The following is a 10,166-nucleotide window of genomic DNA, read 5'->3' on the forward strand; positions in this document are numbered from 1 at the left end:
TCCCCTTTATCAAAAGGCAATTACAGTGCTTCTTTTAACTGATAAAATGATTTTTTAAAATGTATACATACATACATATTAAAAAAACCTCTGCTACCAGTGTCCTTAATCGCATCAAGTTCACCCATCACCCCTGTGCCCACTGACCTACATTGGCAAAAAAAGTGCAAACGTGGTGTCACCAATAGAGTCAAGTGTGAGTGTAAGATACTCATGCTGATTTGCAATGGCACCTTACTCTCAGAGTCGCTTGCTTTAATTATGCAGAACAGCATTCCCATTGGGAAGGCTATTCAAGCAATGGTAAAGTGATGAATGTTGAGCAGGACACAAGAACTCCCTGCTTCCCTTCAAATAGCATAATGGGATCTTGAATTTCCACCTGAGGAGGCAGATGGGCCTCAGTTTAACATTTCATCTGACACTGCAGCGTTTTCTCAGCACTGCACTAAAGTAGTTAAATCAAGAGACTGTATTTATATTTAACACACTAGGATGAAAATGGATCAGTAAAAAAAAACTGTACAGCTACAAGATAATCAAGAAATTAGACAGAGCCACAGAAGGTAGATCATGAAAACATACTGAGAACCTCCTTCCAAGAAATATAAAGCTCAAAGCTGTGAAGAAAAACCCCCAAGGCTTGTAGTCAAAAGCTTTAATGGACGTTACTTACACAAAGATGATGGGGCAACAGCCGCTAATTACAGGCCATCAATTACTGGGAATTGGGAGGTGGGCTGGTTATTTAACCTCTGAAGCTGTGCTATAAATCTGTAGCAATTAACAAACCTACAAGCATTCATTCACGTCTCAATGCCCTCGAGGTGGCTGTGGTGGGGAAGAGACGGTTGCCCACCTCCTTCTGGAATGTGTCTTTGTAAAGCAGATGTGGAAAGAGATGCAGTGGTTTTTTTCGAGGTTCATCCCAAGCAGCTCTGTAACACAGGAGTCTGTGCTCTACGGGCTGTTCCCAGGGACGCACAACGAGATAAACATCAACTGTTGCTGGAGGACTATCAATTCGGTGAAAGATGCCCTTTGGTCTGCCCGAAACTTGCTGTTCTTCCAGAGCAAAGAGTTGTCCACGACCGAATGTTGCAGAGTGGCACATTCCAAGGTCCAGGACTACGTGCTGAGGGACGCACTAAAGCTTGGGGCAGCCGCAGCAAAGGCTCAAATGGGGAAAGACCACAGTGTAAGGTTCCCCCACCAAGCTGAACTGAGGGGCTGGATCCATGGAAAACCCCTCGAACTGTATCCAGAAAATATTTGTCTGCTGTAAAATGTACATGTCATGTAAAATGAAATGGAAGGGTTGTGAGGCAACTCACTCCTGTACTGAAGGAAACTGATCTCCTTTGCACTCTTTGTATTGTTTTGACTTGGTGCTTTTTGGAACGATTTTGTAATTTTTTTTTTTAAAAACAGATTTTTATGAATAAAGTATATTTTGGAAATTTAAAAAAACATTTATCTCAGAAGAATTTAGCTGTAAAATTCAAATCTACACAGGTGCACAAAGTAGGTACCCAGGTTACGTTAACTCGGTTTCTCACTCCATACATGCTGCCTGACTGGCTCTTTACAGGATTTTGTTTTTATTTCAGATTTCCAGCATCTGCAGTATTTTGCTTTTACTCTCAGTTATACTGCTGGATTCCTCTCCCCTTAACATGGATTTTTTTTTTTAAGACCACCAGCACAGAATAACACAGCAGGGAGGCACCTTAGATGCTCATTCAATCAGGTTTTGGATCTCAGCTGTGTCTTTGTAGGGAGGAGGAGCAACAAGTCAACAAACTGTTAAATGCATTCAGCTCAGGTTGAAACATGGGAGCAAATCAAGTTCCCTTTCAGTCACAAGAGGTGCACAGTCCAACAAAACCAGAAAGGGTAAGGAAACAGAACAAAAAATACAGTACATAAAAAAAACATAGAAATGCAGGATGTATAGCAGGTCAGAGAAAAAAAAACAAGTTAATGTTTAGGATGTAAACCTAAATATTAATTTCTCTGACGACTTGCTGTGTATTTCCAGTATTTTCTATTTTTATTTTTCAAATTTCCTATATTTGCAGAGTTTTATTTCCCTTTACATTTAAATACTGTAATTGCAAAATACAATGTGACCTATGGCCCTGAAGTCAAGCAAACATTACTAACATTGTACTAATAACACAAATAATCTTTAAGGAGAAGCTCTGCAATATTGTCTGAAATACCTATATTACGAAATATTTATTATATTGCAAGGCAAATCTCACAGCACTGAAATCTGGAAGTAACATGGAGTACAATATAGGTTATAAGATTCAGCCTTTCATTTTCACAGATGGGCAAGAAAATAAACTGTACTTTCATGATAAGTTCATGAGATTTAGGAGATGGAGGGTATGTTAACACTAACTTTTGCATTGGTGAAAAGTGATTTCCACTTCACCAGATACTAAAGTTACAATACCAACCTGGAGTCAAGGCCCAACCTGACTGCAAAGAAGTAGAGACACACTCCCAGGAGGTACAATAGCTTTTACACTGACATTTGACACCACATGATGAGCAACACTAGTTTGGTGTCAAACGGAGTTTGGAAAGTGTCCTGGGAGGCCCCTTGGAAACTTGAAAAAAAATTGACGTTACAACTACATTAAATGTTTCCAAAAATGTTAACACTGCCACCTATGTTACTTAGCCATTTAAATTTGATCTGCTGGGAGAAGTGGCGTGCCTCTTAAGATGCATAAGCAAAGTTCTCTTCTGGGCCAAAGATTCACAGTCCACTCGGAGTGTGAGCATGATACATTCTGTCTGGAACTGACACTGCAGCTCCCAGCCTGAACCTTGAAAATGCAGCAGAAATCACCCTGTAACTGAAGATATTAAGGAAAATAAAGTAATATACTTGTAACTGAGCTGGAATCAAAGCAAGATTGACTGAGTGTCAGAATTACATTTGTTATCTTCAGTTCACAGTGGGAAATAAAGTTTGACTTGCAACCTGAAATCAAGTTTCTGTTTACCAATATTGTCATTATATTACACTTGAGACCAATGCTGTGCCAATATCTGAAACAAAAGCAACATGTGCCTACACAAGTCATTCCTCTTCAAGTAACTTGCTACATAAAGTGCTTTGAGAGTTTCAACATAAGACATTATATGAATGCAACTATTACTTTTAACAGTATTAGTTTAAAAGTGCATTCTAAACACCCAAACTGTACAGTATTGGCATATACAAACATAAAATATATCAAATTAATGGCACTCACCTTCTAATGCAATATACACTATATGGCATTTCATCATTGCACATTAAACTTGGATGGCTCTCACATGGCCTCACATTCTTATTGAAAAATTAAGATCACAATTACCAGTCTAACCTTGGAAAAAAAGGACTGCGGTGGACTCAGCAACAGGGAACGGGTCTGTGCTGGTTCCATAATTTTAACATACTATTATGTTTAAGTCAGCACGATGATAAACCAGAAAATTCTGACAAACAGCTTTATTAATGCTGATCTCTACAAACAGCCAACTAACTATGCAACTTTTTTAAAACTGTAATTTTAAACCAGGATATGGTATCTAAAGTTTACCTTTAAAAAGGAAGCAATAAAGGTACCTGAACCCAGAAGATCATTTTAAAACAGCTTAGTCTTTAAATGGATTCAGCTGTTCAGACCAAGACTTTCCATGTGGGATCCCGGATCTCTCTCTAGTTTTCTCATCTTAGCCAGTCATGTTGGGAGTGCCTACCTCAGTACCTAACGGCTTGAAAATTTTAAAAAAGAATTCACATCAGCACTGGTTCCTCCTCATGACTATCCAAAGAACCCTACTGGAAGGCTGTGTATGTTATGATCATGTGATAAAACTTGAGTTTGGCTAATATACCTTTTGTGGTCAAACAGACTACAAACACTGGGCTTGCATACGGAAAATGACCAGTTGGGCCAGGTACTGGCTGCCAGCATCCCTTGGAAACATCCCTAGAACAGGAATAAGGGCTGGCGATGTGAAAAAACATGGCATCTTCCCTAATCTGATTTAATTAACATCCAGATTAATGGATGTATGAGCAGGGAAAAGTTGTTTTCATTTTAATTATCTACAGCACAGTATATAATTTATATCTTTTAAAGATTCGGTTCTGTGTGCAACACTACTACTGTCTGGTAATTATAGAGCCTTACAGGTGAGATAGGTGTCATCTTTAATCCCTGCTGTGTGCAATTAGCCAAAATGAGTCCTTATAGTGGTAGAGTACATAATGGACAGTATCCTGGACTAGAAAAATAATACTTCTCAAATAGGGGTTACCAGCACCACAGTCATTACCAAACTTACTGTTCCTACTAAAACTATAACAACTTGTACTGATATAGCACCCTAAGGATTTCAAAGAAACGCAAGATGAATTTATAACCAAAGGAAAAGAGATTTTGAGGGATGACCAAAGCTTGGTCAAAGAAGTGTGTTTTATGAAGGACGTTAGAGTGTTGAGGAGGGGGGGGGGGGGGGGGGGAATGGAGTTTGGGCACCTGAAGGCACAGCCGACAACAATGAGGGAGAGAAAATACATAAAGGAGAATTCAGAGAGTTTTAAGTGGTTACAGGGCTGGGAGATAACTAGAAGGCTATTGAAAGACAAAGAATCTATTAGCTCCTCACACTTGTTGCAAGTGTGAAAGGACCGGGGAGAATGATTTAAGGCGGAAGTTGATAGTACAAAAAAGGAGCAAACAAAGATTGTCTTTCACCGAGAGGATGGTGCTAGGACAGTGAGCACTTTGGATCAAGAGTGCAAAAGCTAGAGAGCAAGGCCTGATCGAACTGGATGTGGTCAAGTCAGACTGTGTGCACTTTGGTACATTGCTCAAAACATTTGCTTATTTTTCAAAATGGCACCTAAACTTAGAGTCATAGTGTTATACAGCACAGAAACTGGCCCTTCGGCCTATCGTGTCTGTGCCAGCCATCAAGCACCTATCTATTCTAATCCCATTTCCCCGCACTTGGCCTGTCACCTTGTATGCTATGGCATTTCAAGTGCTCATCTAAATACTTCTTAAATGTTGTGAGGGTTCCTGTCTCTACTACCCCTTCAGCCAGTGTGTTCCAGATTCCAACCACCCTCTGAGTGAAACATTTTTTCCTCAAATCCCCTCTAAACCTCCTGCCCATTACCTTAAATCTATGTCCCCTGGGTATTGATATCTCCACTAAGGGAAAAAGTTTCTTCCTATCTACCCTATCCATGCTCCTCATAATTTTGTATACCTCAATCAGGTCCCCCCTCAGCCTTCTCTGCTCTAAGGAAAACAACCCTCGCCTATCCAGTCTCTCTTCAAAGCTGAAATGCTCCAGCCCAGGCAACATCCTGGTGAATCTCCTCTGCACCCTCTCCAATGCAACCAGATCCTTCCTATAGTGTGGCAACCCAGAACTGTACACAGTACTCCAGCTGTCGCCTAACTAGCGTTTTATACTGCTCCATCATCACCTCCCTGCTCTTATATTGTACGCCTCGGCTAATAAAGGCAAGTATCCCATATGCCTTTTTAACCACCTTATCTACCTATGCTTCTGCCTTCAGGTGATCTATGGACAAGTACACCAAGGACCCTATAACCTTCTGTAATGCCACGGGTCCTACCATCCATTGTATATTCCCTTGCCTTGTGGGTCCTCCCAAAATGCATCACCTCACAATTCTCAGGATTAAATTCCATTTGCCACTGCTCCGCCCATCTTACCAGCCCATCTATATCATCCTGTAATCTAAGGCTTTCCTCCTCACTATTTACGACACCACCAATTTTTGTGTCATCTGCGAACTTACTGATCATACCTCCTATATTCACATCTAAATCATTAATGTATACTACAAACAGCAAGGGTCCCAGCACCGATCCCTGCGGTACACCACTGGTCACAAGTTTCCAATCGCAAAATTAATCCTTGACCATCACCCTCTGCCTCCTGCCACTAAGCCCATTTTGGATCCAATTTGCCAAATTGCCCTTAAATAACTTAAAAAATAATGCTACGCAATTGTTTTGATTTATAGCAATGCAGCTGAATTAACTAGAATAACCGCTTGAAAACATCATCTCAACAAAATAGGAAGTAGATAAATAAAAGTAAAATACTGCAGATGCTGGAAATCTTGAATAAAAACAGAAATTCTGGAAATACTCAGCAGGTCTGACAGCATCTGTGGAGAGCGAAGCAGAGTTAACGTTTCAGGTCTGTGACTTTTCATCAGAACTGGCAAAGGTTGGAATCTAATAGGCTTTGAGCTAGTAAAGGGGGGAAAATGGGGAAGAACAACAATAGGGAAAGCGTGTGATAGAGATTAAATGACAAAGATGCCTCGGGGCAAAGGGAGTGCTAAAGGTTGTATCAAAAGACAAAGCATTAATCCAGAGAGAATGTCAATGGCAGAATAATGAACAGCAATGTCTAAAAGCAAAACCATGAAAAACAAGTATAAGACAGGCATGGTTAAAAAATAATAAAAATTTTAAAAAAACAAAAGGCAGTCATGCTCTGAAATTGCTGAACTTGATGTTGAGTCCAGAATGCTGTAGAGTGCCTAACTGGAAGATGAGGCTGTTCCTCAAGCTTGTGTTCAGGCTCACTGGAACATTGTAGCAAGCCTAGGACAGAAACGTGGGCATGGGAGCAGGGTGGTGAATTAAAATGGCAAGTAACCGGAAGCTCGGGGGCACGCTTGCAGACTGAGTGGAGGTGTTCCGCAAAGTGGTCACCCAATCTGCATTTGATCTCTCCAATGTAGAGGCATTGTGAGCAGCGAATACAGTACAATAAATTGAAAGAAGTACAAGTAAATGCTACTTCACCTGGAAGGAGTGTTTGATGTATTGGATGGTGAGGAGAGAGCAGGTAAAAGGGCAGGTATTACACCACCTGCGATTGAATGGGAAAGTGCAGTGGGAAGGGGATGAGGTGTCGGGGGTGATGGAGGTCTGGACCAGGGTGTCACGGAGGGAACGATTCCTTCAGAATGCTGACAGGGAGGGGAGGAAAGATGTGGGAAGAGGAGGGAAGAGGGAAGGTGGTGGCATCACGCCAGAGGTGGCGGAAATGGAGAAGGATGATCCTTTGGATTTGAAGGCTGGTGGGGTGGAAAGCGAGGACAAGGGGAACCCTATCACAGTTCTGGGAGGGAGGGAGAAGGGGTGAGGGCAGAAGTGTGGGAAATGGATTGGACATGGTCAAGTGCCCTGTCAACCACAGTGGGGGGAATACTCGGTTGAGGAAAAAGGAAGACATATCAGAAGTGCTGTTCTCGAAGGTAGGATCATCAGAACAGATGTGTCGGAGACAGAGAAACTGGCAGAATGGAATGGAGTCCTTACAGGGGGCAGGATGTGGGCAAGTGTAGTCAAGGTATCTGTGGGGATGGGTGGACTTATAATGAATATTAGTGGACAGCCTATCCCCAGAGATGGAAGCAAAGTTGAAGAAGTTTTCCAGTTCATGGCGGGAGCAGGAAACGGCACCGATACAGTCATCAATGTACCGGAAAAAGAGATGGGGGAGGGGGGGAGGGAGGGAGGGAGGGAGCCCCCCCACCCCCGAGTAGGACTGGAACAAGGAATGTTAAACATATCCCACAAAAAGATAGGCAAAACTAGGACCCATGCAGGTACACACAGCAACTCCATTCATTTGGAGAAAGTGAGTGGAGTTGAAGAAGTTGTTCAAAGTGATAACATGTTCAGCCAGGTGCAGGAGGGTGGTGGTGGATGGGGACTGGTTTACCCTATGTTCAAGGAAGGAGCGGAGAGCCCTCATAACGTCCTGGTGGGTGATGGAGGTATGGAGATTGGATGTCCATGGAGAAGTAGATAACACTTGAGGGTAAGATAACACACCTTCAGATTTTATGTTTTCCAGCAGACTATAATAAATTTTTCTACAAACATGCTGCTGTAAAATGTAATTGTAAATACTAACACCTAAAATTAACTTGTCAAAATGCTTCCCTCTTTTCAGCACACAATGTTTTAACACTGTTTACAAATCTGATTAGACTGCAACTTAACTTTACAGCAGTGACAAGCATCAGATACTCTTTTTGCAAGTGGTAGAAAATTATTAAACTTTTCTAGGTTCCCTAGTGTCATACACTATTCCTTGGTTTAATAAAAGCAAAATACTGCAGATGCTGGAAATCTGAAATCAAAACAAGAAATTCTGGAACCACTCAGCAGGTCTGGCAGCATCTGTGGAAAGAGAAGCAGAGTTAACGTTTCGGGTCAGTGACCCTTCTTCAGAACGGAGTTCCAAGAAGGGTCAATGACCCGAAACGTTAACTCTGCTTCTCTTTCCACAGATGCTGCCAGACCTGCTGAGTTAACGTTTCGGGTCAGTGACCCTTCTTCAGAACGGAGTTCCAAGATTGGTCACTGACCCGAAACGTTAACTCTGCTTCTCTTTTCACAGATGCTGCCAGACCTGCTGAGTGGTTCCAGCATTTCTTGTTTTTATTCCTTGGTTTAATCCTGCTTTCAGGCCTTTACCAGTCTCACTCTGTAACCAATCATTGTGATGTCTACGAAAGCCCTATGGGACATCTCAACAAATGTGGGGAAACATCCTGGCCTACGCTCTGCTTGTTACTTCAACAGCACCAGGCATACCAGCTCTAGTGGAAGTGTCTGTACTTTCAGAGTTAATGATGTGGTAGACACAATTGTCTGCCTTCATTCACTCATAATCACATCTAAAATGGAAGCATGATGTGTAGCTCTGACAGAACTCTTAAATCTGGTTAAAGAGGAAGGCTTCAATCCTATCCACAACATATCATAGATTCAATGACTTGATGACTCTAAACATTGCAGTTCAGCTACCACTCAATGGCCAAGTTTAACTGGTTTGTCAGTCATTACTGTGCGCAATAGTTTCTTCTTGGAAAAAGGGAGAGCAGAGCCTATATTTACAATGCAAACCAAACCGGATAGCCCAGGTCAATACAGTAGCACGAACAGCAGCCACAGAAGACAACACAAGTACATAAAAGGAGATGGATAAAAGTTGAATTATTCATAGTTTTAAGTTCTTTACTGCTAGTGTTGAGCATTCAGAATTTTTTTTTTTTTAAAAAGTTCCTCTCTGATTATGCTCCAACGAGCCATGAAGCAAGTATTCAGAGAGTTATTCAACTTTGGGAAGCGGGAAGCAAAAAGCACAGCCGAGTCCAATCTTGTCTTTATCTGACATCCGTGCACACCGACATTCACTTTACAGGAGGGGCCACTAGATAAGGATCAGCAGTTGCAACCCCCAGCTGATTTTTCCTCTTGCTGCAGAGACACAAAAGACCAATTTTAGCCACACTGCAGCCCTGGTTGAAAGCAGCTAATTCAGCACCAGCACTGACCATGCTGCAGTTAGTCACTGAAGCATCAGGAAAACTTGTAGTTATACAAGTTAATGCTTGCAATGCAACATCCGTTGTTCTAATAATTTCTGCTTTTTGAATATCAAGTTCAAATTATCAAAAATGCTTTCAGGTATATTTAAGAAGTGAACAAGGATTAAAATGTACTCAAATGAAAAAGACAAAAAATATGTAAGTCTCTTAAATGAGCAGCGACAGTCCAGCCCAAATATGAAGAGGTCTGGGTAGCACTGTGGGTTACAAAACTGTTCTTTCATTTCTGGAACTCCGATTGGAATTCAGCCCAGACTGATGGGAAAGTCACCTTTCTGTGCCAACAGTAAGGATCCTAAGGAAAATGAGCTAGGATAGTCTCAACCCAATTCTTCTGGGCAGAAAACTGGCCAAATTTCATGCAAAACGGAGTGAAACAATGTCAGTGAGAAAATGCTGCAGTTTTGAAGCTGAGAGTAAAATAATTCATCCTCTGACACTGACATTCCTCACTTTATGACCATAAAAATTCAATTAAAAGTCAACAAGTAAAATTATAGTCCTTTAAAGACTTTAAAAAATAGGCTTGGATGTTAAAGAGAAACTGTTCTCAGTCCATGCATATCAAAAATAGTAAGCAACAAATGAAAAGCATTGGAATTAAGATAAAAAAAGTGACAAGATCCATCATTTAAGTGTAAACAAGAAATGCAAAATTATACTATCAAAAAGTTGTGAGGCAGTCATG

General features: G+C 41.3%; 1 protein-coding gene across 4 annotated transcripts in view; it reads right to left on the bottom strand.

Moving 5' to 3' along the window:
- LOC137373671 (AF4/FMR2 family member 1-like) overlaps positions 1-10,166 on the bottom strand; it is a 187,243-nt gene that overhangs the window by 175,662 nt on the left and 1,415 nt on the right. The gene's annotated exons all lie outside the window — the stretch shown is intronic.

This window comes from Heterodontus francisci, chromosome 1, assembly GCF_036365525.1.
Source record: "Heterodontus francisci isolate sHetFra1 chromosome 1, sHetFra1.hap1, whole genome shotgun sequence".
NCBI lineage: Eukaryota > Metazoa > Chordata > Chondrichthyes > Heterodontiformes > Heterodontidae > Heterodontus > Heterodontus francisci.